Source organism: Ranitomeya imitator, chromosome 2, assembly GCF_032444005.1.
Source record: "Ranitomeya imitator isolate aRanImi1 chromosome 2, aRanImi1.pri, whole genome shotgun sequence".
NCBI classification, from domain to species: domain Eukaryota; kingdom Metazoa; phylum Chordata; class Amphibia; order Anura; family Dendrobatidae; genus Ranitomeya; species Ranitomeya imitator.
Window position 1 is genome coordinate 264,815,059 of NC_091283.1, and position 24,596 is coordinate 264,839,654.

The window sequence follows — 24,596 nt, forward strand, 5'->3', positions numbered from 1 at the left end:
GGGTGTTGCAGGGAGAAGGCACAGGGGGGTCCCTGTCATACAGAATGCAGCAGAGGAGTGATGGAGTAACAATACCAGTGACAATACTCATGCTACTGACCCACAGGGGAGGATGTGTGGCTGGCTCGGGGGGCTCCGGGCTGGCTGTCGGTACCTGGAGTCCTCGGTCGGCTGGAAGGCCCTTGTTTACTCCTGCGGATTGCAGTTTGCTGGCTCCTGCACTGAAGATGGGCACGGCTGGCTCCTCGCACAGGAATGCATGCAGCTCTTATCTGGCAGTGGGGGCAATGATGTGATCGCAGGGGCACCGGCGTCTTCCTCGGCTCATCCCGTGCTGGATTTGCTGTGTGGCTGGAGCAGCAGTCGGGCTCTCATTCCCTGGGAACACTCAGACTGTCAGGGCAGGGAGATAAATCCTGGAGCTTGTCTTATCGCCTGCATGGAGGAGGCCAGCAGGGTGATGATGAGGATGATGAGGGTGGCTGAGCTACAGCTGCGCCGTGTGTCTGTGGATCCTTCTGTGGAGGGCAGTGTGCGCTGGATACACAGGGAAAGACGAGCGCTCTACAGCACACAGCCTAGTGTATTGGTGGGAGGAGGGGAGCGAGTGGGAGCAGGGCAAGTGTAGACACTGCCCCACCAGCCACACTCACTGGCTCACTCACACTCACCTTCCAGACCTTTGTGTCTCTTGTGTGTCTCTCTCTAACCTTACTTCCCAAGCTGAAGTTACCTTCTACTGCATATGGCTGTTTTAGCTCGTCTTTCCTAACCCCTGCCTGGTTAACCCCTTCACTGCTGCTTGGAAGTACTGTGCATCATCTCCACAGCATATGCACGTCACTTGTCTCCCAGTACTAAACAACAAAAGTACTGATGTGCATCATTTCTAATAATCATAATAATAATAATTAATAATGTAACTGTACAAAGTACCTCTGCCTCCCTCACCAAGAAGGGAGCTGCAGAATGAGACATCAAAAGATGTAAAAATAGAGTCCTCAGTCCTTGGAATGCTCTAACTATTTAAATTGATGGTACAATGTATACAAAGCAGCAGGTCCGGCTATAATAAAATAATCAAACCGTCATACTGCAAAGGAGATTGGTTTTATCTGGATATTTCACTCTGCTCCTTCCCCCTCTTTCTTCCTGCTCTCCACTTCTCAATCTGGACCATCAATCTATTCTTTCTTCCTCTCTTTCTTCCTTCCTTCCTTTCTTTCTCTTTCTCTCTCTCTCTCTTTTTCTTTCTCTTTCTTTCTCTTTTTTTCTTTATTTTCTCCCTTCTCTTTCTATCTCGCACTTTCTTTTTCTTTCTTTCTTTCTTTCTTTCCTTCTTTCTTTCTTTCTCTTTCTTTCTCTCTCTTTTTCTTTCTCTTTCTTTCTTTATTTTCTTCCTTCTCTTTCTATCTCGCACTTTCTTTTTCTTTCTTTCTTTCTTTCTTTCTTTTTTCTTTCTCTATCTTTTTTTCTCTCTTTCTTTTTTTTTTCTTTATTTTCTTCCTTCTCTTTCTATCTCGCACCTTATTTTTCTTTCTTTCTTTCTTCCTCATAATTATGTTCACAATTCACTTTCATTTAACATCATCCTACTGTCCATGTGGACCAGGTTCGCCATTCTGATTCAAGAACTATCCTAAACCCATAGGTTCCATCCATCCCAGTATTGTCGCCATTGTATAACTTTTTCTCTACGCCATCAGTGATAAGTAGAAAGGCTAAAGCAGTCATTCTGATGAGAGTGTTGTGCAGTAAATAAATGACATGATGGATTCACACTGCGGCGTGTGCTGTTTATTTATTGTGAGAAGGTTTCAGGTGAACGTTTCCCTCTCATTCCTCACACTGACAGCAGTGAGCACATCTCCGCTCAGGAACACACAGCAAAGTCCTCTCTGCTGTTATTGGCATCCATAGAGTCTCCCTAAGCCTATCCTCAAGCACTATGAGGGCTATTAGCTGCAAGTGCTGTACAAACACCTCTCCGCACCGGATTGATTTTTATGCATGTGTCACACACACACTGCAATATATATATATATATATATATATATATATATATATATATATATATATATACATACATACATACATATACATACATACATACATATATATACATATATATTTACACACACATTCAAATGTATGTGCCCATGCAACGTGTAGCACACACAGAACAAATTTGCAAAGTGTAATATCTAAATGTATACATATATATATACAGAAATGTGTGCATACATATAACTCACTATACGAATGTGATGCGAGATGACAGATATGTTGCAATGAGTATCCCATGTACTCCATATTGGGCAGCCCTCCTCGGCGAATTCTTGGCTCTTACCGTTGATAAAGTGGCACAAGTAATCCAGGTGAGTGGCACGGTAGTGGCAGCACTAATACCCCGGGGTCTTGACTTTTGGACACAGCTAGTACCAATGCAATCCTCCTCCTCCTGACTGAAGCAAAGTTAGGATAGTAGAAGTCTAATCTACTTTCAGATGCCTGTAGAAAAAAAAAATTGAAATATTGTTGTTTGTGGCTGGTGAAACCAGAGCATGCAGAGGGTTTGTCTGAGGGGGCAGACAGTGCACCTCCGGGGCCGGTGACGTCACCACATGTACCCCTGTCTGCTGCTGGGCATGCCTGGTGCAGAGATGGCAGTGGTCAGCCAGCCTTCTCCCTATGCCAATGCCAAAATGTGTTTATTATTATTATTGCTATGCTTTATGAGTAGATCATATTAGTGCATTTCAATACAGAAGAGAGACTACAAAGTCTGATGGATCCTTTTTTTAATTTCACTGCTTGGAAATAACCGTCCTGACACCTATCATGCCTCAGCTATATATAGCCATCGATAACCTGCCTGAACCTTTCCTTTTCCCCTGACTAATTATTTACTGTGATAAAGACTCGTCCAGTGCTTCTGCCCAGATAAACTCTGCATTAACACATCATGAGCCGCAACCCATCGCCAGCCTGCAACAGTCACCCTCCTTTAGCCCTTAGCTCTGTTTATTTTCTCTAGTGTGACTGATGTGTTTCCCTTTTATTTTCTTACGGTGTTCTAGAAACCGGATAGAGAAATAAAACGCACGTTCAGATGCCGCATGCCATGCAGTCTCATACTCTGCCATGTATCCACAGAGCTGGCACTACACACACGAGCTGACACCAGTGGTATCAGTCATCCACGGCCAATTTTAGGTCACAAAAACCGAACTCTTTTTTTGTATTTGTCTGCAGCCCATGAATAGAGTTTATCCCCCATATGGAGAAAACAAAACCCAAACAATAATGAATGTTGCTGTAACTTGTATGTCAATCCGAGTCATTAATATTCAGGGATCCCTATGGAATTGGGTCTGATGAACTCTCCAATGTTCTGTCTAGTACCTATCTCTGGCTTAGACACTGTATCCTAATATCCAGCTATTCTTGTCCCTATTTGATTGCCCCTTAACCCCTGCGCTCTCCTCCTTCTTTGATATTCCAGTTGGCAACATTGGGAATGTCAAGACATTAGTTGTTCTAATTCTGACATTAACTTGACTTGGGCTGCCAGATTGTCTGCAGTATGAAAGAGGAGTCACTAGGCTTAGCCACGAAGATTTACTGAGAAATGATGGAGCACATGTAACAATGAAATCATGTGAGGGGAGAATGGAAGGGTGAGAAGGCATTTCCCTCATTTACTGCACCACACAATTATTACCCAGCAACTGGTATTTAAAATGCTTCATTCAACACATGGGATGTAGCTCTCTATCCACAATTACTGAATACATACATTCAGTATATATATATATATATATATATATATATATATATATATATATATATATATATATACAGAAACATATCTATTCACCTGTATTATCATCTATCTATGTATCTATCTATCCATATATATCTGTAGGTATATACATATATATGCATTACTATATACAATTACTATGTATAGAAATATATGATGCTAGTTATAAATTTAATAATTGATAATATTCTTTCTTACATTGTGACTTTTGGCACAAGGAATGACTGCATATCCTATAGTGTTAAATTGCCAGATAGGCTTTTGTAATCGATGTTATATATCTGTTAGTACGAGTTTCTAGCTGTTCCTAATGAAAAGTTTGCACACCAGCTGCAGTTTTGGTGATGTTGAACTTATAAAGTGGAATGCTTACTTTTACCTGGGGCACAGCATATACCGAACAGTCTTTACTGTGCAAAGAGAAAAACTGCAGCTAATGAACACTCCAATAAGTAAAGGAGTATGATATTTTATTAACGAAATTAGGTAGGGAAACTGAAAATCCATCACGGGAAATTCTAGGCTAGATGGGCTACTTTAGGGGGTGGTCTTCAGTAAGGTTACACAGCGAGTGTATATATATATATATATGTATATATATATATATATATATATATACATATACACACGCAGTCACATACACATATATACTAATGCATATGTGTATATATATATATATATATATATATATAAATATATATATATATGCTACTCGATGGGTCCCAATTATTCTAGAATGCTGGACTACTCGCTGGGCTGATCGCAGCCTGTAAATACACCCTGGTCTGGAGGACTCCATGCACTAGAATTCCTGGCTTCCAGTCCATGCTCCCACGAGGGTGAGTGGATAAACACTTAGTCAACACCTGGATTAAGATTTTAGACCGTTAATGTAAAACAAAAACGAGCTCTTCACATTGTAAGCAGGAGAAGTGAGAGCCCAGGTGGGTGATTTAACCACATCTACACACCTCTCTCCCTCCTCGTATCTGTCACACTCTCTCCATATACACACAATATATATACATGTAGGACATGTCTCTCTCTGAGGCACAGGCTTTAATCTATTCTACATTCCTACAATTATTCCCCCTCCTGGCTCTCGCACACATAATACCGAGTTAGCTGTGTCTGGACCCCAAATGGAACTTCCCCGAACGAGTTAATTTACCCAGCTCCCCTTTCTCTTTAGTCTAGGGCAGAAAAGCCCTCTGCTACACTTAATTAAAATGGTTTACCAGAGAAAAAAAAATTGTTTTTCTGGTTAAACTGAAATCCAAGTTGATAGCCAGCAGTCGAAATAGGAAATAAATGGATGCTTGTCAAAGGTTATGGAATATATTAGGTATGTTTGGGGGAGATGCAGTGGGGATGTAGTTAATAAAGTCGAGGTTTTTCCTTAATCCTCCATAATAGGTGCATTCTGCTTTACATGTGATTGAGGTTATTACACCGATTCAGCTCATTATGGGGCTCTGCATTCAATGGCCGGTATTCTGCATCCACACACTCCCACACTGAGAAGGGCTGTGTAGGCCTGTAAATCACTACTTGTGTCCCAGCGAGGGTTGGATATGTAGGGATGGAAAAGCTAGGCTCAACTAGCTCTACATCTAGCTTTACATCTATCTATCTATCTATCTATCTATCTATCTATCTATGTCATATCTATCTATCTATCTATCTATCTATCTATCCCATATCTATCTATCTATCTATCTATCTATTATCTATCTATCCCATATCTATCTATCTATCTATTATCTATCTATCCCATATCTATCTATCTATCTATCTATCTATCTATCTATCTATCTATCTATCTATCTATCTATCTATCTATCCATCCATCTGAAAGTGTGACCTTGGGGGCATGCCATACAGAGAGAGCCTTCATCGCAGCCCTGAGCTCCAGAACCAGGACTTGGGCAGAGTTCCTGCCTCTGCTTTTATGACCCATCACCCAGGTTTCCTGTGCAGAGTCCCACAGCCTCGCTGGCTGCTTTGATCCTCCTCACAATAAGGGTGCAGTGCCCAGTCCAGTCCAGTTTCTCCCATTAAGGACCAATAAAAAGAGGGTAGGTTTGGTGGGTTTCAATCTGCAGCAATTTGCTTTTTATGGTTCACTTCTACAAGACCGAACACATGTTCCTGTGAGCAGGTTCATAGATGCATTGTAAATCAAATGAAAAAGAGGCTTTTTATGAGTTTAGCAGGAAATGGAGGCACAAAATCAGATATATCACTGCGTCTTATGTTTTTTATTTTCATTTCCCTGGGTTAACCCATTCCGAACTGTGCAAGAAACGACGCAAAAATGCCAGGGACTATGTAACTGTGGGTGCAACGTCCAGACTCAACCGTTGTTGGTCAATAAGAAACATGCAACCCAAATTACCTGGAGATAGTATCAAATAATCCTGCTTCTTCTGTCTATAAATAAATGATAGCGACAGTATCACGGTGGAGTATTGGGTGCAGACCCCTGGATACCGACCTGAGGACCACTCAGTATGAGAGAATGGAACAGACAACACTTCAAATAACGTGCACAAAAAGGGACGTTTCGGTAAAAAAAAATCCACAGTGGTGGTGACGAGCCTTACTCAAGACTCATAAGTGATAACTTTTTTGGAAACTTTTTGTACACTTCACTTGAAGTGAATCTATTATATCTATCTATCTATATGTCTATCTATATGTCTATCTATATGTCTATCTATATGTCTATCTATCTATCTATCTATATGTCTATCTATATGTCTATCTATCTATCTATCTATATGTCTATCTATATGTCTATCTATCTATGATCTATCTATCTATCTATCTGCCTATCTATCTATCTATGATCTATCTATCTATCTATGATCTATCTATCTATCTATCTATCTGTCTGTCTGTCTGTCTATCTATCTATCTATGATCTATCTATCTATCTATCTATGATCTATCTATCTATTCTAACGATTTATGTTTTATCCATCCACGTTTATCTATGCTTCAGGCAGTGATACATAAATGACAGCTGTCAGGTATTATGGCTCTTTTTGCAGGAATACCTCGACAGATTTACTACTATTTGAAAGGTGAATTTATATATTTCTATTCCCTAAATCTTAAGGATCATCACTTTCATCTTCCCATTCACCTCAAATACTAAGATGTGTGACCTGCCGTATTAATTTTTAAGTACTGTAAATATATATATTACACATACACACGAATATATGTATATGTTCACACATAAATGCTCGGATACATATGCAATAAATATGAATATATATACATATATATATATATATATATATACATACAGTATATATATATATTCATGTATACATAAATACACTCATATTCACTCCTATATATATCACTGTATATATATATATATATCCTAGCATTCATGTGTGCATTCATACACACACACACACACACACACACACACACACACATTATATATATATTGGCTTTCTCTCTCTCTCTCTCCACATAATTATATGTGTACATATACTTATATCTACTCTTTTATATATATACACTAGCTATATTCAAAATATCGCCAGTGGGGTCGCGGAGATGTTCAGCTAAGATCCTGACTGCTGACCCCTCCATGAGACAGGACTCCAGGTTATGTCCAGGCTGCGGGTCTCACCTTATACTTTGCATTTGGCGTATACAGGTTCCCGTGCACTATGTAGCATGGAGGAATACAGCACAGCCAGCTGACAACACTTTCCTGTATCCTTCCTTCTGCGTACTGGGACATATGCAATAATATTACACCTTTTTTTGACTTAAGAGCAGATATTGTACTGTCAGCCCCCAAATATTCTTCTGCACAACCAATGGTGCCCGCCCGTACACTGCAGAATCACACCGCACGTCTCCATTAAAACAACGTTTACAACACGAGCAGCACAGCGGTTTTTTAGCCGTGATCTTTGTCCTGAACAATCATTCCTTTGTGCACTGAGTATATTCCTACATTTCTCTTTCCTTGTGTTGTTACAGTTTTTATTTTGCCTATAATTCTAACAAATTCCATCATCTGACTATTTCTAGGACTTCAGCGTTAGACCCGACGGTTCATCCAGCCAAGGATTGGAATAAAACTACTTATATTTTTTTTTAAATCGTGATCCAAACTATTGTAACATATATATATATATATATATATATATATATATATATATATATATAATTGTGTTATAATTTATTTTACTTAGAGCTCCATGCTCCTTTGTCATTACACATTGCAGATGGGAAACGAATGCATTGTAAATAGATGTAAAATAAATGAACAATAAAAGTATTCATGTGTGTAATTCTATGTATGTATTTTATGTTTGCAAGGCATTTTAAAAGTTTGTCTTTATATCACCTGATTATGTTATTTTTCGCGTGTTTGTATGTATTTGTGAGTGTTTATTGTATTTCTTCGCTTCAGTTTCACACCCTAAAGCTTCTCTTTATTTCTTCTGATACATTAGTGCATGTATATACATGTGGAGCAGGAAGATCCAATCTGATTCCATGCCCACATTGTGTGCAGCGCTCAAGGGGGAGTTTGCACCTATAGTTTTGTCTCTGCATTGATCACAAATATTCTAAACCCCTGAAGTCTGTGGATTTTATTATTCACTTATTTCATTTCCTTCTTTTAATCATGAGAATAGAATAATATTAGTTGTTAGTAATCAGTCTGGAGTTCTGTAAACTTTCCCTGTTGTTCTGATACAGAATTAGCCGGAAAGTTCTGTAAAGTTTTTTTTTTTTTATTATTATTCTTTCACCTTTCAATAACTTGACTCCACTATTGGCTCTTAGTACATTCTTGTAAATGTAATTTGTGTTTATCTTGGTAATATTATTTTACTTCATCCCATAGCAAGAAAATCAAGGATGCAAGGTAAAGGATGTGTAATATGTACAAGCATAGGCTTAATTGAAAGGTTAGTCACAAATGGAAGCGTTTTCTGGCTGCTCTCCCTTCCTTGTGAAATGTTTGATTTGCATAGTAAAATATATATATCCGTTCATTCTTCCTGGATTGTAGAGACAGTGAATGAATGACACAATCCCCAGCAACTGTTAATGATGCCAACCAGCACTGGATTTGCTCTCAGTCTTTTAAAATTCATTTTACGACTACAATTTGGAAGCTGTGGAGGACATTATTATAAAATGCCCATTAACACTCCTAATATGAGACCAAGGGGAGCAGAGCAGGAAGAGAATCCATTGATTAAGCTCTGATGTCCCAGCAGTCATTCTACTATCAGTGTTGAGCGCATCCCTTCCTTATCCAATTCCCTCCCTCTCTCCCTCCCTATCCTCACCACCACCTCCACCATCTACCTTCAGGTCTCTCTTACCATCTCCTCCTTCTGTGCTGGTGTCTCCCTCCCTATCCTCACCACCACCTCCACCATCTACCTTCAGGTCTCTCTTACCATCTCCTCCTTCTGTGCTGGTGTCTCCCTCCCTATCCTCACCACCACCTCCACCATGTACCTTCAGGTCTCTCTTACCATCTCCTCCTTCTGTGCTGGTGTCTCCCTCCCTATCCTCACCACCACCTCCACCATCTACCTTCAGGTCTCTCTTACCATCTCCTCCTTCTGTGCTGGTGTCTCCCTCCCTATCCTCACCACCACCTCCACCATCTACCTTCAGGTCTCTCTTACCATCTCCTCCTTCTGTGCTGGTGTCTCCCTCCCTATCCTCACCACCACCTCCACCATCTACCTTCAGGTCTCTCTTACCATCTCCTCCTTCTGTGCTGGTGTCTCCCTCCCTATCCTCACCACCTCCACCATCTACCTTCAGGTCTCTCTTACCATCTCCTCCTTCTGTGTTGGTGTCTCCCTCCTTTCCTCCTCTCTCCTCACCTCCACTCTTCTACAGTTATTCTCTATCTACCTAGTCCACAAAAGGTCTATTTAAGATCAGAGGTGGCTTATTCCCCCCCCCCCCCCACAATGATATATTCTCTGTCTGCCTAGCTCCTGACCCCAAGACCCTCATTAGTGATATCTGTAGGCCTTTTTCAGGAATAGCTTGTGCCTCAATAACAGAACTTTTCCCAGTATCAGGAGATCAACACAAGTCAACTCTGGCTTCATTTGACATGCAAAAACAATGTTGTGGTTGTAATTAAAAGCTTAAAAAGATATGGCAAATAATTTAGAGAGTGCCCTTTAGAAGAGAAAATACTAGTACAAGCTGCGGTAGAAATCAAGTAAGTGCTGCCTTTCATTATAAAAGAGCAAAAATCTATAGTGATTTAAAAAAAAAAAAATAGAATTTTTGTATGTAGGATTTTTTTTACCATTTTTTTTTATCAGCATTTTTTTCCAACTGTGCAAAAAGTCCAAAGGGAATATAGGTAGATCAAAATGACTGTAAATCTCCATGTATATCTTAACGTAGCTAAGAAGTGTTTGTTGTGTGTGTGCCCTGGAAAATAATTAATATATAAAAATGTTCCTGAAAAATGAAATGTACATTTGTCTTTGGTAAATCTGGTTAATTTCTTTGGGGATAGTAAGTTATTATTGTGCTGATATGTATCAATAGTTGTGCTATTAGTTTAACCCCAATTTTAACACAAAAAAGTTGTGGAGGGAGTCCTATTCATTCGCATTGTATTCCCAACAAGATGAAAATAAAGAATGGTAAGGGCTCCTGCATGTGACCGTATTCTGAGTGCTGTCTATTAAAAAAACAGATCACACTCAAATGTCATTCAATGGGGCAGTGAAGATGAACATTTTTTTTCAAACAATGAATCCGCATGTTAAAAAAAATCACAGGATATACGATTTCCTCCAAAACTTGGAAGAGACTCACCCATTCAAGTCTATGGGCAAGAGAAATAAAATCAGATGCCATACAGAGCCACAGCATAGCCTCCGACTTTTATAGATACATTACTATTCTGCAACATAGGAAACTGGAAATGGTCCTGTACATGAATAATAGCGGCTGAGTTAAAAAAATGGATTGAATACGGACTGATGACAAGTGAGAAAAAGATCGTCCCACTTTTCTGGGTGAAAATCAGACTGATTATTTATACTGTCATTTGACCCTATCACAGGGTTGTCAAACTCAAATACACCGAGGGCCAAAGTTAAAAACATGGACAAAATCACGGGTCAACATTGATATTTATTGACAAAATGTTTACAATTTAGGACGTTTTTCATTCTCAACTAAATATAAAGATGAAACTTTTCATATGGAGACAAACTTAAGTTTTGCTTAAATATTGAATCTGGGACAAGGAAAGATTAATACTATAAACACATTTGAAACATGGAACAGAAAAGTGTAATTTGTATTATTAACGGTGTCTACTAGGAGTCAGCTCTAGTAGATATTTGCCAAATAAAATCACACAGAGGGCAGATTTGGCCCACAGGTCTTAGTTTGACATCTATGCCTTAGAAGAAGCGATGGACAGCACGGTGGCGCAGTGGTTAGCACAGCAGCCTTGCAGCGCTGGATTCCTGGGTTCAAACCACACCAAGAGTTTGTATGTTCTCTCCGTTTTTGCGTGGGTTTCCTCCCACATTCCAAAGACATACTGATAGGGAATTTAGATTGTGAGCCCCATCGGGGACAGTGATGATAATGTGTGCAAAACTGTAAAGCGCTGTGGAATATGTTAACGCTATATAAAAATAAAGATTATTATAATGGACAACCACAGCACAAAGACTAGATTTAATATGGCACGTGCTGAAGCATTCTGTGGCAACTTCCACCAAACTTAGTATACATACCGTGTGCCAGATTTGATCCATGCTTTTTGACCATCACTAGACACTTTTTAAAAGTGTCTAGAAAAGGGGTCTGGTAAAGTTAGACCTAACCTGCGCCAGAATTAATAATCGTGAGTGGCATAAGTTAGGTGCAAAGTATTGATATGAAGTAAGCAAACCAAGAGGTGGTGTAAGTGATGGAATAATGTCTAACCTCTCTATCAAGATGCACCAGATCCATTTCGCAGTGTGTTCCAGCATTATAAGCTTGGCCCATCTTCTGCATGTCCTCCCTAGGCTTTTGTTGCCTTTAGTTAAGACAATAAAAGTAGTTCTACCCCAGTGGGTTCCTTATGTGACATGTGACACTTAGACAAGTCACATGTGACACTGGAGAACAAGATGTCTTCAAAAAATTGATTGCTTTTTGATGGTACCTGTGTATAATTCATACATTATACTTCTGGATCTTCTAGCATCCATTCACCATGACTATGTCCCTCATGCAAAGCTAAGTTCACTACATTGTAAGCACTTTTTATTAATTACTGATCCAAATGTATTGAATACACAATGCATAAAAATCAACTTGTGTTAGGTTTCTAGGTTTATGGCTGCTGTGTAAAGTCAATCTGTCAGTAGGATCAACTATCATAGGCCGTATATATGATCATGTAGGTCATAGGAAGCTGAATTAAATAGCACCTTAATATCTGTGTTAAGCTCTGGGGGCAGATTCTCAAGGTGATCTATGTCCCACCCATAGATCTTAACTGATCATTTAAATATTATGAAAAACGTAGATTTCTCTGGAATAAGATATCAGATCACAGATATCAAGGTATTGTTTTTTCAACTTTCTATGACCTGCCTGCCCATACAGACTGATAGATTCCCTTTAAGGCTGGATGCACAGCGCGATGCATTGTTTTTGTCAAAATGGATTTATCCCTGGATACTATTCATTTCCATGGATTCCTGATAAGATAAATGCATCGTTATGATTATGATAAAAAATACTATTATAAAATACTATACTTTTTGGGCTGGGTTGTTTGGATGCCGTAAAGCAAGAGATTATCACTCAGTGGATGAAACTGCTTGTTAAAAAAATGTTTGCCTGATATAAATGTTCTGTATAGTCAGATTCCAACTCCTATACGAAATGGTTGCACTAATGCTGCTGAGGATGAACAACAGGGAGAAATAATGCTTTCACAATTTTATTGTGGTTTTTAAAATTCTATTTTTTTTTTGCTAAAGAAAGATCTTTAGGAAATCTTCATGTGAATGATTATAAAATACTATTATGAGTCTAGCCTAGGGGCAAGGGTAACCGTGCAAGGGTTTCAGCCACATCTGGGCCCTGCAACCTGGGAAGTCCTAAAAAGTCAATTTTGTAAATATAAGAAGACCAATTCTCTTAAAGACCTGTCTTAGTTGAGGGCACTGTTACAGAATTTACATTGGAGCCTATAAGTTTCAAGCTACACCACTACTGGGGCAGCACGGTGACTCAGTGGTTAGCCCTACAACCTATGTGTGGATTTCCCCTGGGCTCTCCTGTTTCCTCCCACACTTCAAAAACTTCTTGGACTGAATGAGAAAGCATGCTTATTCCATCATGTAGAGGGGAATAAGCCACTACCATATACTTTTGGCAGCCTATCTCCTGGGGATAGTAGGAAAGCCCCATACACATTATATTGTCTCTCAATCCACTGAAATTGACAGGTTTGGGTAGATTAATATGTGTAACCAACTTTAGAGTGATCATTGCAATTGAACTATATGCAAAGAAATAAAAACTTTGTGAAACGTGGTCAACTAAATCTTTGGGATTGAGAAAAAATGATCTCCTGTATGTAAATTACACTGAAGGGATGTTGTGATTTCAAAATATAATGTATTCTGGAAAAGTATGTGAATGTTTTATTACTTTTGCGGCTGGACTCGGGACCGGGGGGGCGCCGCTCCTGGTGTAGACGTGGAATGGGAGGGGGGTAGTGGTGGAGACCGCGCGTGGGGGGGTGGAGTGGAACGGGGGATGGTATGCAATACCACGGCACTAAATGATTTGGTGCCGTGGTGTTGCATATTTTTTCTTGTTCTGTTTTGCTCCCTTGTGCGCGGTCTCTGTTGCTACTTTTTTCCTATTCTGCGTTTGCACCGGGAGTGGCGTTTCCCTGGTTTTGAGTCCAGCTGCAAAGGGTTTTTACCTTTAGGTTGAGTAAGCGCTGGTGTGTTTAGTATCATATAGACTTTATTCCTTTACGCCTCGCACTACAGCAGCTTCTCCTATGGCTATTCATGCTCTATGGATGGACCGTGATCACCGTATGGCCTTCATTAAGGACAGATTTTCCTTCCATGGTGCACCCCCATCTGACACTACTAAAACAAGGGATCTATTGAAATCCCTAGAAAAATTGCTGCATACTGAGATGCGGGACATGTGGGAGGTAGCTTCTTTGGAGAAGTACACCCAAGCCCGCATTGTGCCCAAAGGTCTTATCATACATAAGACACTAGCAGGGGACTTTGGAGATCCCTCTATATTACAAGAGTGGGACGATATGTTTCAATCTTTCTCACTTAGAGCACTACAATTCATAGTAGATAAGCGATCAGAGAACATCAACAAAATAAGCCTCCTGATCGAACAAACATTCACACAACTTCGTACTTGTAATCTCACTCAGGATTTACAAGACCTGGCCGATAATATTCTATACAGACTAAAGGAAAAAGAGAAGGAGATCATTAATAAGAAAATTAAGAAATTCCAAAGAGATCACAAACCAGAGGAAGCATATATGAATTATTCAACACCTAATAGATCTAGTGATAGAACTAATATTAACATAGAGTACAAATCAGATGATTTTGTGGTGGTGGACGAATATAACGTCACACCTACACCCGACAAGATGGATTTTTCCCTAGTGCTATCGACATATGCTGAATCTAATTCTACACAATACACACCTGTAGTCACACGGAATGGTAGCCATTTGAGACTACTAGTCACTCCAAATAAAGATCTTAATCAGGACGATACTTTGGAGATTTCTATATACCCTAATACTCCTCTTTACACACATGAAGATAACAACCCTTGCCCTGGAGCCGTCACCCATACCTCAAATAGATTTTCCCCATTATCTATGGACAACACTGTATCCATGACACCACAGTTGTTCCATGAACAACCCATGAGCCAACGGGATACATCCCCTCCAAGGAGACCAGTGAATAAATCCACACAAGGTACCATTATTTCTTATTTTTAGGGACTCTATAGCGACAGGGTCTGTTCCGCAGGACTGGCGCATAGCAAATGTGGTGCCAATATTCAAAAAGGGCTCTAAAAGTGAACCTGGAAATTATAGGCCAGTAAGTCTAACCTCTATTGTTGGTAAAATATTTGAAGGGTTTCTGAGGGATGTTATTCTGGATTATCTCAATGAGAATAACTGTTTAACTCCATATCAGCATGGGTTTATGAGAAATCGCTCCTGTCAAACCAATCTAATCAGTTTTTATGAAGAGGTAAGCTATAGGCTGGACCACGGTGAGTCATTGGACGTGGTATATCTCGATTTTTCCAAAGCGTTTGATACCGTGCCGCACAAGAGGTTGGTACACAAAATGAGAATGCTTGGTCTGGGGGAAAATGTGTGTAAATGGGTTAGTAACTGGCTTAGTGATAGAAAGCAGAGGGTGGTTATAAATGGTATAGTCTCTAACTGGGTCGCTGTGACCAGTGGGGTACCGCAGGGGTCAGTATTGGGACCTGTTCTCTTCAACATATTCATTAATGATCTGGTAGAAGGTTTACACAGTAAAATATCGATATTTGCAGATGATACAAAACTATGTAAAGCAGTTAATACAAGAGAAGATAGTATTCTGCTACAGATGGATCTGGATAAGTTGGAAACTTGGGCTGAAAGGTGGCAGATGAGGTTTAACAATGATAAATGTAAGGTTATACACATGGGAAGAAGGAATCAATATCACCATTACACACTGAATGGGAAACCACTGGGTAAATCTGACAGGGAGATGGACTTGGGGATCCTAGTTAATGATAAACTTACATTGAGCAGCCAGTGCCAGGCAGCAGCTGCCATGGCAAACAGGATCATGGGGTGCATTAAAAGAGGTCTGGATACACATGATGAGAGCATTATACTGCCTCTGTACAAATCCCTAGTTAGACCGCACATGGAGTACTGTGTCCAGTTTTGGGCACCGGTGCTCAGGAAGGATATAATGGAACTAGAGAGAGTACAAAGGAGGGCAACAAAATTAATAAAGGGGATGGGAGAACTACAATACCCAGATAGATTAGCGAAATTAGGATTATTTAGTCTAGAAAAAAGACGACTGAGGGGCGATCTAATAACCATGTATAAGTATATAAGGGGACAATACAAATATCTCGCTGAGGATCTGTTTATACCAAGGAAGGTGACGGGCACAAGGGGGCATTCTTTGCGTCTGGAGGAGAGAAGGTTTTTCCACCAACATAGAAGAGGATTCTTTACTGTTAGGGCAGTGAGAATCTGGAATTGCTTGCCTGAGGAGGTGGTGATGGCGAACTCAGTCGAGGGGTTCAAGAGAGGCCTGGATGTCTTCCTGGAGCAGAACAATATTGTATCATACAATTATTAGGTTCTGTAGAAGGACGTAGATCTGGGGATTTATTATGATGGAATATAGGCTGATCTGGATGGACAAATGTCTTTTTTCGGCCTTACTAACTATGTTACTATGTCATAGAAGTGTGGATATCACTGAAATTGTGATGATGGTGCAGCGCCCCAGAGACCTGGTCGTTGCAGTATGGCACTCTGCCGCTAAGGCGAGTTGTGGTACGTCTGATGGCACTAAGGAGTTCTCCTGACCAGGTATCACCAGAACACATTACACTTCACACTCCGGCCACTAGGGGGAGAAAAAGGCTTTATTTATTGGGCCACTCCTCACACTGGTAAAACTAGGGGCTGGGGAGGAAGTTAGTCAGAAGCTGACTGGGTTGTATTCAAGCAACATCCCGTGGAAGGGGGTGTTGCAGGGAGAAGGCACAGGGGGGTCCCTGTCAGGCGTGGGAACCTGGCAGGTGCCTAGCGAACAGATCAGAACGTAACAGAACCGCGCCTGCACACCCTGCGGCGGTATCCTAAGAAAGAGACATGAAGGGAAGGATATTGTGGAACCGTGTAAACGAGATCAAGCACAAAGGAGAGCCAGTAAGAGTCGTGCCAAGAGAGAGAGAGGCAACATCTTACTGAGGCGTGTAGTCGGTGGCCGGAACACCATAGGAGTAACTGACTCTAGGCCTTACTTCAAACTCCGCTGGACAGTTAATTATAGGTTGGCTGTCTACCTTAAATTTCCTAAGAAGACATAGGGGGCAACATTGGGAGAGGGGCGTCTCTAGGGTCCCGGAAGACCTCCAAGCCTTCCCGTCATACGGGTGCGTCCTAGCCATAATATACCTGGGGGACGAGAAACTAGTAACATCTGGAACTAAAGAGAACGAGAGAGAGCTGTAGAGAACGAACAAACGAGAACAGCAGTTGTGAGGACTATTCCGAATGCTCAGCAGGGTAGGATTACAACACACAGGCGCTAGTGGTAGGCAACGATTTCCATCTGCGAAGGAAACTCTGGATGTGCCCATCGGACCGGCCGGTCTCAGAGCCCTGTTAAACGTACTCTGGATTGAGGATCCTGAAGCCTTCAGTAAAGAGGTAAAGAGACTGCAACCTTGTGTCCTCATTATTGACTGCACCTCACACCATCGCCACCTACACCACCAGGAAGCCATGGGGACATACTTCACCTGTGGGAAGGTATACCATCCGGCTGCCATTCCATCACCCCAGCGGACCCCATAGCAGCGTCGGTCACCCTGACCGAACACCACAGGTGGCGTCACGAACCCCTGACAGACTGTTCCACTACTTTCATTGGACGCCCCTTAGCAGGGTCGCAGACCGGGTCTAGCCACCGTGACAGCCTCAGAACCGAACCAGAGAGGCCCGGTACCGAAACGCGTGGCCCTGTGTCTGGGGGCGCTCCAATGGGAAGGAGAGGGTGAACAATACCACACCCCAGTGAGCCCTGTCAATGCATAGGCATCACAGCAACCAAGTGGGCTACTGTTTTGGATGATACACTCCTGCCTATCCAACTATTGTATGGTAAATATCTCATAGATCCTGGGTTCATTAGTATTTTCCCCAAGAATGAGGCTAAGTGAGTATTTTATTAATTGTCGGTGGTTGGAGGTAGTTAGTGACGTGGATGGTACCATATTGTGCATGTAGGGGGCAGTACTGTGGGAACATTAGAAAGTGGGTGGATGATAGTACTGTGGGGACATTATATTGTGTGTGAGGGGGATGCCAGTCCTGTGGAAACATTGTTCTGTGTGTGTGTGGGTATGGCGGTACTGTAGGAACATTATACTGTGTGTGTGGTATGGCGGTACTGTAGGAACATTATACTGTGTGTGGGGGTATGGCGGTAGTGTGAAAATACCTTTTTTACGAGAGATGCCAGTACTATGGAAACATTATACTGTGTGAGCGGCATCATATATATTACATAAGGGCTGTAAAAAGGAGAGTCATAAAAAAGACTCCTCAGGGCTGTGCTGCATTTGTACAAAAAGACTGCTATCTGCCGTCCAGACGGGACCATGTGACATCAATGGGAAGAGGGAGGGTTTCCGGAGGGAAGAGTCTAGAGGGTGCACCTGGTCAGGAGACCTTGATGATGCAGTTACTGATATTATAAAGGCCGGAGCCCCAAAGGCAGAACAGATTTGGCGCCAAGAAAAGGAAAGGGGTGCGGGGAAGAATCTGAGGTACCAGCTGATGGTAAAGTGCCCGAGGCAGCTGGGTGTGGGGCAGAACCCTGCTTACAGGGCATAATGGGGGCATTACACTGTGTGGGGCCAAGAAAGGGGCCCTGTACTAGGAGAACAATCCGCTCCCTCACTTCATGTCCTCCATAGTTGGCTCGTATGTATCTATTACAGGAAACAGAACAACAACGTTATGATTCTTATAAAGAGTCTCAGTGCAGAAGGGGTTAATTTCCCCCGCACTCAGTAATGGGGAATCTCCACATACCTCCACCTGCAGAGCCGCACTCCACATATATGGCTGCTTTGTGCGCACAGGACCTGTGATGAGGTCACAGGAGGGAGGAGTCAGGGGTCACGTGATCCGCAGTGAAGAGGCTACATGGAGACTTCTCCTCAGTCAGTGACATTTCCGCCATTATTCGCCCTCACTACTGGCACAATTACCTCGCGCCGCCTTTTCTACACAATGTTATGTGTGGAATGTAACGTGTGATTTCTCTGGAGACAAATAGACCCCACACATGAGGGAATTATTACCGGTTACCGGACGTCTGGTATATGGCGGCATATGATTGTGCTATCGCCTCCACACCAGGAGCTAAAATGCCGAAATCTCGCTTATTTACCCCTTCCAGTGTCCAGCTAAGGGTCATATACGGCCATGCACCTCTCCAGTCGCTGTGGGGGTTTTGTTAATAGGATGGAGGGCGGCGTCCATGCTTGGACTTCAGAGAGAGTAATAAAATCACAGCTCACCTTCCCGATCCTTTACCCCTTATATCTGACCTGTTTAGCCAATTACCTGGAGATAAATGGTTTTACAGACTTAACGTAAGAGGGGCAGATAACCTTATACGTATACGCCATGGTGACGGATGGAAGACCGCACACAATACACCTGAGGGGCAGATTGAACATTTGATGCTGCCATTCGGGGTAACCAATGCTTCAGCAGTCTTTGAAAATTTCATTAATTATATTTTTCTCACTGATTGGTAGATTTGTGGTAATTTTCCTGGATGATATATTGAGTTACTCACGTTCTCTGGAGGAGCATGGTGAGCATGTCAGACAGCTGGAGTGGGAATAACATTACCTAGCAATCCGCTTTTGACATTTCGAATAGAGCTCCGTCATTAAAAAATGTCCTAGCACCAAGAAAGATAAAAAAGAAGATGGAAGATTCACTAAAAGTGGCATCTTCCGAATAAAGTCATTACATGCGATCTGACAAATTGTCTTTGTTGTCTTGTGATCTGCCATGGTCTCTCTGAATTTACCCTTATTTGTACAGGTGAAATTTTCCCTATGAAAAGTCCCATGTCATGTTCCACCAGTTCTGTCATCTATGTGATTATATGCTAATGTCAGAATGTATATGTGGGAAGGACGTCCCAACCCCCCACAAAAGGCTGAACTCACACCGTCCCAAGATCCAATAGGGTTTTCTCAAACATGGGCTTTCACGCCACTGCACCATCAAACACAATAAAGATGACAAACAACGGAAAATATTCCCCACAGAGGAGATTCGCCCACAGGCTCAGAATCGCATTGGACAACTACATCGGAAAGAAATCTTTTGGATTTATAAACTGAACAACTTACTCCAAATGGTCTCAGCGAAATCGTATTTTTGTGACTTCATAAATTGTATTATTTATTATAACAGTTTATTGTCATATTCATAATACATTTTATTGGTCTGTTCATTGGGGATCTTAATTATTTAAACATTTTTAACATACTTCTAATACTTTCATAAATGTCATTGTCATATTTATATGGCAACAAACTGCCATTTATCCATGACCTCTTCATCACCAACAAATTCTCCTTCCTCGGCCTCACTGAAACCTGGCTCACCCCCTCTGACTCGGCCTCTCCAGCTGCGCTCACCTATGGCGGATTCCACCTCTCTCACACCCCTCGCCCCAGCAACAAATGTGGTGGAGGAGTTGGCTTGCTCCTGTCCGACACCTGCTCCTTCACTCCAATCCCGCTACCACCCTCCGCTACTCTTCCCTTGTTTGAGGTGCACTCTGTCCGCATCTATTCCCCCTCCAACCTCCAGCTGGCTGTCATCTACCGCCCCCCAGGACTAGCCATTTCCACCTTTCTCGACCACTTCACCACCTGGCTACTTCATTTCCTCTCTGTTGACATCCCCACTATCATCATGGGTGATTTTAATATCCCCATTGACACTTCCACCTCAGCTGCCTCCAAACTTTTATCACTGACTGCCTACTTTGGCCTCACTCAATGGTCCTCTGAGGCCACTCACAAAGAAGGCCACACTCTGGACCTCATCTTCACCCGCCTCTGCTCCATTACTAATCTCATTAACACACCCTCTCCCCCTGTCTGACCACAACCTACTGACATTCTCTTCCCTCTCCTCTCCTAGTGTGCAACCCACACTCCACAAACTCCCTCGCAGAAATCTGAAACATCTCAACTTACAATCACTCTCGGAGTCCCTTCTCCCTCTCACAGACATAGCCTCCCTTCATGACACAGATGCTGCTGCCACTTTTTATAACACCACAATAACAGCAACACTCAATTCGTCCGCCCCGCTCATGCATAGCAAAACTCGTACACTCAACAGGCAGCCCTGGCTGACCAGCCTGACCAAAGAATTGAGACGGGCTTCCAGGATCGCTGAGCGGAGATGGAAGCAATCCCGCTCTGCCGACCACTTCACTGCATACAAGCAGTCCCTTGCCAGCTTCAAGTCTATGCTCACTGCCGCAAAACAAACGTACTTCTCATCTCTCATATCCTCCCTGTCTCACAACCCTAAACAGCTTTTCAACACTTTCAATTCTCTACTCCGCCCCCCAGCACCTCCTTCCTCCCTCCTCATTTCTGCTGAAGACTTCACCTCTTTCTTTAAACAGAAGATCGATACGATCAGAGAAAGCTTTGGCTCACAGCGCCCACTGCCCCTCTTAGCTGCTCAACCCTGCTCCTCCAAAACCAGCTTCTCCACCTTGACAAAAGATCAGCTCTCCACCCTCCTGTCAAGATCACACCTCACCACCTGCATGCTCGACCCGCTCCCGTCCCACCTCATCCCTAACCTTTCCACGGTCTTCATCCCAACCCTAACGCACCTCTTCAACCTCTCACTCACAACAGGTGTCTTCCCCTCATCCTTCAAGCATGCCAAGATCACACCCATCCTCAAAAAGCCCTCCCTCAACCTATCCTCTGTGTCTAGCTATCGCCCGATATCTCTTCTCCCTTATGCCTCCAAATTGCTGGAGCAACACGTCCATCTTGAACTGTCCTCCCACCTCTCCTCCTGCTCCCTCTTTGATCGGTTACAATCTGGCTTCCGTTCCCATCACTCAACTGAAACTGCCCTAACTAAAGTCACCAATGACCTACTAACTGCCAGGAGCAAGCAACACTACACTGTCCTCCTTCTCCTGGACCTGTCTTCTACCTTCGACACTGTGGACCACTCCCTTCTGCTACAAATCCTCTCATCTCTTGGCATCACAGACTTGGCCCTTTCCTGGGTCTCGTCATATCTGACAGACCGAACATTCAGTGTCTCCCTCCCCCACACCACCTCCTCACTTCGCCCCTTGTCAGTCGGTGTTCCTCAAGGCTCTGTTCTAGGACCCCTACTCTTCTCCATCTAAACTTTTGTCCTGGGAGAGCTCATAGAATCCCACGGAATGCAGTACCATCTCTACACTGATGACACGCAGATCTACCTATCCGGACCTGACCTCACCTCCTTACTTACCAAAATCCCGCACTGACTGTCTGCTATTTCAGCCTTCTTTTCTGCTCGCTTTCTAAAACTGAACATGGACAAAACAGAATTCATCATCTTTCCCCCATCTCACTCTACCACTCCACCAGACCTATCCATCAATGTCAACGGCTGCTCACTTTCCCCAGTCCCACACGCCCGGTGCCTCGGGGTGATCCTCGACTCTGCCCTCTCTTTCAAGCCTCATATCCAAGCCCTTGCCTCCTCCTGCCGTCTAAAACTCAAAAATATTTCCCGGATCCGCGCATTCCTTGACCGCGACACCACAAAAAGCTAGTGCATGCCCTTATCATCTCCCGCCTCAACTACTGCAACCTCCTACTCTCTGGACTCCCCTCTAGCACTCTGGCACCACTCCAATCCATCCTACACTCTGCTGCCCAACTAATCTACCTGTCTCCCCGCTATTCCCCAGCCACTCCCCTATGTCAAGCCCTTCACTGGCTTCCTATCGCCCAGAGACTCCAGTTCAAAACCCTCACAATGACATACAAAGCCATCCACAACCTATCTCCTCCATACATCTGTGATATGGTCTCCCGGTACCTACCTACACGCAACCTCCGATCCTCTCAAGACCTCCTTCTCTACTCCCCTCTCATCTCTTCTTCCCACAACCGCATCCAAGACTTCTCCCGTGCTTCCCCCATACTCTGGAATTCTCTACCCCAACACATCAGACTCTCGCCTACCTTAGAAACCTTCAAAAAGAACTTGAAGAAGCACCTCTTCCGACAAGCCTACAGCCTGCAGTGATCCTGAACTTACTGAACTGCCGCACAACCTGCCCTACCCTCTCCTAGTGTCTCATCACCCATCCCCTGCAGACTGAGCCCTCGTGGGCAGGGTCCTCCCTCCTTATGTACCCGTGTGCCTTGTTTTTTGCTCATGTTTAATGTATTTGTCTATATCTGCCCGTATTTACATGTAAAGCACCATGGAGTAAATGGCGCTATAAAAATGTATAATAATAATAATACAGTTTTCATACATTTATATTTATACTTTACTATACTTATATTTATACTATATTTATATTTATATATTTATATTATATATTATATTTATTATATAATAATATTATATATTATATATATATATATATATATTATATTATATATTTATGATATATATATATATATATATATATTATATATTTATATATAATATTATATATTTATATTTATACTATACTATATTTATATTTATACATTATACTGCCTCTGTATAAATCCCTAGTTAGACCGCACATGGAGTACTGTGTCCAGTTTTGGGCACCGGTGCTCAGGAAGGATATAATGGAACTAGAGAGAGTACAAAGGAGGGCAACAAAATTAATAAAGGGGATGGGAGAACTACAATACCCAGATAGATTAGCGAAATTAGGATTATTTAGTCTAGAAAAAAGACGACTGAGGGGCGATCTAATAACCATGTATAAGTATATAAGGGGACAATACAAATATCTCGCTGAGGATCTGTTTATACCAAGGAAGGTGATGGGCACAAGGGGGCATTCTTTGCGTCTGGAGGATAGAAGGTTTTTCCACGAACATAGAAGAGGATTCTTTACTGTTAGGGCGGTGAGAATCTGGAATTGCTTGCCTGAGGAGGTGGTGATGGCGAACTCAGTCGAGGGGTTCAAGAGAGGCCTGGATGTCTTCCTGGAGCAGAACAATATTGTATCATACAATTATTAGGTTCTGTAGAAGGACGTAGATCTGGGGATTTATTATGATGGAATATAGGCTGAACTGGATGGACAAATGTCTTTTTTCGGCCTTACTAACTATGTTACTATGTTACATTTCTACTATAAAAACACATAGTTTATTAATAGCAAATCGGGTAACTATTCTTTTCATATCCCGATATATATTATATTATATACTGCACACTTGACACCAATTCCTGTGTGTGTAGTTTAGTGATGGGAGAGCACTAAAATGCTCGGGTGCTCGTTGCTTGGGTCGAGCAAATTGGAATACACGGGTACTCGGGCCGAGCAACGAGCCCAATGTAAGTCTATGGGAGACCCGAGCAATTTTGCCGCATCCCCCGGGGTCCTTTTAGGGTCTAAAAACGTCAGAAATCAATGGGAACACTGCTCAAATGACACAGGAACATCATGGAGAAGACCCCTAGAAGCATTTCTGACTCCTCGGTCATAGATGTGACCAATGTTGTCAGAGTGTGACACCACTTTTACAGGTGCACAATAAAACATACAAAAATGAAGCCAAAATGGATTTTCCTGGGAAATATGTTAAGGAACATCCTTTCCAGGGTAATAATTTGCATGTAAGGCAAAATAAA

At 42.2% G+C, this 24,596-nt stretch overlaps 2 protein-coding genes across 3 annotated transcripts in view; one reads left to right on the top strand and one right to left on the bottom strand.

Annotated features, from left to right (window-relative positions):
• The window catches only part of LOC138663029 (zinc finger protein 773-like), a 42,030-nt gene extending 23,235 nt beyond the window's left edge, over positions 1 to 18,795 (bottom strand). The window contains exons 1-2 of one of the 2 annotated variants that reach the window (XM_069749084.1): positions 18,750 to 18,795; positions 2,351 to 2,511 (exon numbers count right to left, since the gene is read on the bottom strand). The gene's annotated coding sequence lies outside the window, so the exon portion shown is untranslated. Of the gene's footprint in view, positions 1 to 2,350; positions 2,801 to 18,749 lie in introns of those variants that run through there. The other variant, XM_069749085.1, reaches the window with a different exon arrangement.
• Positions 1 to 24,596, top strand: part of LOC138663028 (zinc finger protein 773-like) — a 226,464-nt gene that overhangs the window by 144,274 nt on the left and 57,594 nt on the right. The gene's annotated exons all lie outside the window — the stretch shown is intronic.